General features: G+C 34.5%; 2 long non-coding RNA genes across 2 annotated transcripts; both read right to left on the reverse strand.

Moving 5' to 3' along the window:
* Positions 1-802: 802 nt before the first annotated feature.
* On the reverse strand, positions 803-1,829 carry LOC123293716. Its single transcript, XR_006535033.1, has 4 exons — positions 1,735-1,829; positions 1,557-1,669; positions 1,026-1,167; positions 803-956 (listed from the first exon to the last, which is right to left on the reverse strand). It is a non-coding gene; the product is annotated as an uncharacterized LOC123293716 (long non-coding RNA).
* Positions 1,830-3,578: 1,749 nt separating this feature from the next.
* Positions 3,579-4,605, reverse strand: LOC123293702. Its single transcript, XR_006535032.1, has 4 exons — positions 4,511-4,605; positions 4,333-4,445; positions 3,802-3,943; positions 3,579-3,732 (listed from the first exon to the last, which is right to left on the reverse strand). It is a non-coding gene; the product is annotated as an uncharacterized LOC123293702 (long non-coding RNA).
* Between the last annotated feature and the right edge of the window lie 1,855 nt (positions 4,606-6,460).

Below are 6,460 nucleotides of genomic sequence, written 5' to 3' on the forward strand. Positions count from 1 at the left end.
CAATTGAGTTATTTTTACAGCTCCTGTTAACTAGCCTATTTGGAGTAAAAATACGCAGAAAAGGAAACTTTTGGGCTAAAGTTCATCTCAGCCTGGACTCAATCGCATTCACTTCGAAGAACCGTAGATTAATTTCTACCCCTTCCTAACTTCGGGAACAAGTTCTCAGTAAAGATATACACTCGCCAAGAATGAGATGGAGCTTACTCAGAAAGCCCAGGTAGACAGCCAAACAGTTGAAATCTTTAAGCACACTTTACCTAACCTAAAGTCCATCGACGTCAAAGCTCTCCTGCTGTTCTGAAACAGCTCCAAATGGTTCAAAATGGATTGAACCGTTCATTAAGGTTCAAAGTATTTTGATTGTAGGTTTGGTTGACAGTAATTAAAAATCTTTTAAATTAGAGTAATAAGCGCGATCAAAATCATTATACGGATTGGGACAGAAAAACCCTATCTAAATCTAAACACACACACAAAATAAAAAAATAAAGAAAAATCATTCAATAAAAAAAAAAAAAAGAAGTTGAATTAAAATCACGCTAGCCTGTGAACGGACGTTAGTACACGCTAACGTGTGAATAGCCACCGTGCGCAATAATTATTAAAATTTAACAAACGAAAACAACGTAGTCGCGTATGAATACAGAACCGAGCAAAAAAGCCAAAAACAATTTAAAAATGAGGTCTCTTGAACAGATCACTCTTGAAGGGTACACTTCGAATAAACATTTTATTAAAATTAATAATTTTACACGTTTGTGCCCGCAACGCGAGCACGTTTTTAATATTAAATCGACAATTCATGGATTGGGATAATCAACGACGGAATTACTCTTGAAAAAAAAAATCACCGTTGAATGGTACACATCAAGGATAAAAATTTATTACAATCAATAATATACACGTTTTTAATATTACATCGTACAATTGATGGATTGATTGGGCAATTTAATCTGGAAATAAAGATAATTGGTTTTAACTTCAAAAAAAGTGGACTTACATAACGATCAAATTAATTATACCTGGACATTTCATCAACGGCTGGTGTTGTTTGTTTGGCTGTGTACCGCTCGGTTTCCTATGGTGGTCTTTCCTAGATTTTAAGGTACGGTTGTTATTTGTTCTTCTGTTTTAATCCGTATTTAATAGTAATTGGAGATTTACCTACAAGAAATTCAAAAGTTTAATATACGTAGTTTTAAAATAAGCGATTGAACATTTCCGATTCGATTTCCATTAAATATATAAATTTTGTTGTGTATGTGGACCAATACCGCGCTTAGAAGGTAGCTGACCACGAGTTTAGACAGCCCTATTTACGGGTGTCTCGAAAACTCGCTCGGAGCTGCGCTTCGCGGTCTTTAATCTTCGCTGTATTCTGCCCCGTGTAATGCTTGACTAAATCGAGTCACGGGTCAGATACCGAGGATAGTGAATTGGTTCACTGCACAAGAAGAATTTTACGCCAAAATCGGAAATGTTCAATTCAAAACTAGGATCACACATTTTAATAAAACATAAAAATAATAAAAAAAACAAAAAACAAAACGTACTTTAATAAGGTTATGTCGCCTTGTGATTTTGTGAAGTTGTGATCTTTTTTTTTAGTTTCTTATCTTTTTTTTTAATTCTCTTAATGATTTTAATACTGACATATTTGTAAACGCTAAAACAAAAGAATATTTATATTTCAATTCAATAAATTAACTTAAGTGTAGAAATAAAACTCACAGGTGTTTTTTGTTGATGTCAAATATTTTGACATTTTATTGATAGTCCATAGAGTTGTAGTCGCTTCACAGACTACTACTCCATCCTAGACCGTTCCCTTGTCCACTTTAATTTTTTTTTCAGATTCGATCACACTTACTAAGATCGCGGATAAAAAAACGCTTCCACTTGTCATCGATGCCACAGTTGGCAAGTTTAATAGAAGATTTTAATATAAAGTCATCTTAAAAATGCCAGTTGGTAGCATATAGCGTAGGGTAGTTGATCGAGTCTGGATTAGAAAAAAAAAAAAAAAAAAAAAAAAAGGATTATTGGCTCGTAATTTAAATTAAATTTTGCAAAAAAAAATACATACTACTAATTTTTTTTTCTCATTGTTCGTACGAGCGTAACGTCTAGGTGAACTGCCAGAGGATGCCGACTACACGGTCCAACAAACACACGACATCATCAGCAGATGTTCCAATGGTTGTTGCAACAATCGCCGTCAACACAACAACTACAACAAATAACACTGCTGGATTGGGTACCATTGTTGACGCAACTTCACCAAGTTACGCTACTCCGCCAGATATTCCAGGTGCTCATGGTATCACGACAATAGCACCATCAGTGTCGAAAGCCAATTCCACCCTACCCACGACAGTATTGGCTGGAAATGTACCACAAACAACTATTGGTACGAGTCCTGGAAACGTACCCATATTGAATCCGGCGCCTGGTATGGTTCCACCTGCGTCGTCTGCACAACCGCATCAGTATTTTGGTTATGGGTTGGGGAGTGTTCCACAGTATGGACAAGCTCTTCCAACGTATCCAAATAATGTGAATCATGCGCCAACTACGCAATTGAATACAACTCCATCACATCATCCTGTTCTTGCGCCACCAGCACAGGCAGGTCCGACTGGTCAACCTGCGCCAACAACAGCAGCAGGAGAGGAGGACGATACACCATCAAGAGTCATACAGTTTATGCGTTCACAAACACGACTCAACGCATCACACAAGCATGATATTCATGAGGTAAATCTCCAATAAAATATTTATGTGAATCCATAAGTAAGTTACCATGTAGCCAATCCTGCAATCAAAGTGCGAATATGACAGACGGACATACAGGAAAAATTTCAGTCTAGACGAGGTACCACAAACCTTTACCTCTCTGCAACGTCAGCGGGAGGAAGATCCTGAGCTACGGCTCATCATCCAGCGCCTACGGGCCGGAGATGATGTGATAGGCTATGAGTTACGGGACTCCCCCCTTCTAAAATTGTAGGGAGGAATAGGTTGCAACGTATCCCTGTACCTAAAACTAGTAGACAATAATAAATTCCGAAATACAACAGTAGTTCTCCCTAAAGTGGGGGAGACTGAACCGTTCATTAAGGTTCAAAGTATTTTGATTGTAGGTTTGGTTGACAGTAATTAAAAATCTTTTAAATTAGAGTAATAAGCGCGATCAAAATCATTATACGGATTGGGACAGAAAAACCCTATCTAAATCTAAACACACACACAAAATAAAAAAATAAAGAAAAATCATTCAATAAAAAAAAAAAAAGAAGTTGAATTAAAATCACGCTAGCCTGTGAACGGACGTTAGTACACGCTAACGTGTGAATAGCCACCGTGCGCAATAATTATTAAAATTTAACAAACGAAAACAACGTAGTCGCGTATGAATACAGAACCGAGCAAAAAAGCCAAAAACAATTTAAAAATGAGGTCTCTTGAACAGATCACTCTTGAAGGGTACACTTCGAATAAACATTTTATTAAAATTAATAATTTTACACGTTTGTGCCCGCAACGCGAGCACGTTTTTAATATTAAATCGACAATTCATGGATTGGGATAATCAACGACGGAATTACTCTTGAAAAAAAAAATCACCGTTGAATGGTACACATCAAGGATAAAAATTTATTACAATCAATAATATACACGTTTTTAATATTACATCGTACAATTGATGGATTGATTGGGCAATTTAATCTGGAAATAAAGATAATTGGTTTTAACTTCAAAAAAAGTGGACTTACATAACGATCAAATTAATTATACCTGGACATTTCATCAACGGCTGGTGTTGTTTGTTTGGCTGTGTACCGCTCGGTTTCCTATGGTGGTCTTTCCTAGATTTTAAGGTACGGTTGTTATTTGTTCTTCTGTTTTAATCCGTATTTAATAGTAATTGGAGATTTACCTACAAGAAATTCAAAAGTTTAATATACGTAGTTTTAAAATAAGCGATTGAACATTTCCGATTCGATTTCCATTAAATATATAAATTTTGTTGTGTATGTGGACCAATACCGCGCTTAGAAGGTAGCTGACCACGAGTTTAGACAGCCCTATTTACGGGTGTCTCGAAAACTCGCTCGGAGCTGCGCTTCGCGGTCTTTAATCTTCGCTGTATTCTGCCCCGTGTAATGCTTGACTAAATCGAGTCACGGGTCAGATACCGAGGATAGTGAATTGGTTCACTGCACAAGAAGAATTTTACGCCAAAATCGGAAATGTTCAATTCAAAACTAGGATCACACATTTTAATAAAACATAAAAATAATAAAAAAAACAAAAAACAAAACGTACTTTAATAAGGTTATGTCGCCTTGTGATTTTGTGAAGTTGTGATCTTTTTTTTTAGTTTCTTATCTTTTTTTTTAATTCTCTTAATGATTTTAATACTGACATATTTGTAAACGCTAAAACAAAAGAATATTTATATTTCAATTCAATAAATTAACTTAAGTGTAGAAATAAAACTCACAGGTGTTTTTTGTTGATGTCAAATATTTTGACATTTTATTGATAGTCCATAGAGTTGTAGTCGCTTCACAGACTACTACTCCATCCTAGACCGTTCCCTTGTCCACTTTAATTTTTTTTTCAGATTCGATCACACTTACTAAGATCGCGGATAAAAAAACGCTTCCACTTGTCATCGATGCCACAGTTGGCAAGTTTAATAGAAGATTTTAATATCAAACTTTTCTAAAAAATGCCACAGGTTCATGGAGTAGTGGCCGGGGATGGGCCAACCCTTTTCAGTATCACAACGAACTATATGGTCTAAGTGTGTCCCACCCAAGGACAGTCACTCTAACCTAACCTTACCTACCTAATCTCAAAGGTGCTATAGAACTTTCGAACGTCTTTAAATGAACAGGCGGAATAAATAAATGTAAATCTGACATGGGTGTCGATAAGCCGATAATCGGTACTTAATAAAATAATATTATTTACTTCGATAAACCCATAAATGGTAAAGATTTCGTAGGAATGTAACCGCACACTTGTAAATTTGTTAATTATAATCCTTGAATTTTATTATGAAATACAATAGAATTGTATTTAAAAAAAAAAAAAAAAAAAAAAAAAAAAAATTTAGAAATTTTGAAAAATTGTTACACATGGTTGGCTTACCATTTTTTATATTTACGTGAAATTTATGTCAATAAAATAATCACATGAACTAATACTGGAGTAAATCTAAGCAAAAAAAGGCTGTTATATGGATTAAAAGTTCGAGCAACGAAACTTTGGGGTTTTTCTTTTCACATCAAAATAAGTATTTTTTGAAATTTTTTACTTTCCCGGAGTGGTGCAACATGTTTAAAAAACAAAATGGCGTCAAAAATGAAATTTTTTTCAGAAATTTTATCATTTTTATTTTATATTCGCAAAAGGAGGCATCGGTGCATATCCAAATTTGGTAGGTTTGTAGTCCATGTTAAGAACTACTCCTCATAATTTTTTGGTGGGGTTTCGTCCCTTCCCCTCCCAGTTATATATATATGTATACATACATATGGTAAAACAATTCATTTGACTATAACTTGAAAAATATTCGATTGATTTTAATGAAACTAATATCAATAGTAGGTTTTATTACTTACAACTTTCGGTTAAAATTTTAGCGAAATCCGTTAAATAGTTCGGCCAAAATTTCCAATTTAAGAAATTGTTTAAAATGGCTGCCATTTTATGCCATTTTGTCCTACGAGGTTAAATTTTTTTTTAAATTGTAGCATTTTTTATTATCTTTCGATTTTATAATAAGTGGCTTACCCGTAAAATGACTCCTTGATCCATATTTTTGCGAAAAACGGAAAATTTAGCACTTTCTGGAAATAATTGTTTGGGGGGTGTATGGACTGGCTTTGGGGGGTGTTTTTTGCTTTGGCATGAGAAAACTATTTTTAAAAGAGGTCTATATGATTTCAAGCAAAATTTTTAAGTTTTAACCCCCGCGCTGTAAGGGGGAAGTGGTGTATGAAATAAATGTGTCTTAAAAGATTTTAAAAAGAGGTCAAAATAGCTTAAAATGCTAAAGTAACCCAAAATTTTAGATGCTTTTATTAATATAGCACTTTTTACAACATCCACCCCTTCCCCTCCCGCTTTCATATTTTTTGCAAATTCAAAATTTTTATGACGTATAAAGAGGTTTTTGGGGTCGCTGATCTCGAATTTTGCAATAGATTATCAAAAACAATTGTAATATTTTTAGGGGGTGTACTTATTTGGGCCAAAAGTTCGAGATCAGCGACCCCCAAAACCTCTTTATACGTCATAAAAATTTTGAATTTGCAAAAAATATGAAAGCGGGAGGGGAAGGGGTGGATGTTGTAAAAAGTGCTATATTAATAAAAGCATCTAAAATTTTGGGTTACTTTAGCATTTTAAGCTATTTTGACCTCTTTTTAAAATCTTTTAA

Source organism: Chrysoperla carnea, chromosome 2 (genome assembly GCF_905475395.1).
Source record: "Chrysoperla carnea chromosome 2, inChrCarn1.1, whole genome shotgun sequence".
NCBI classification, from domain to species: Eukaryota; Metazoa; Arthropoda; class Insecta; order Neuroptera; family Chrysopidae; genus Chrysoperla; species Chrysoperla carnea.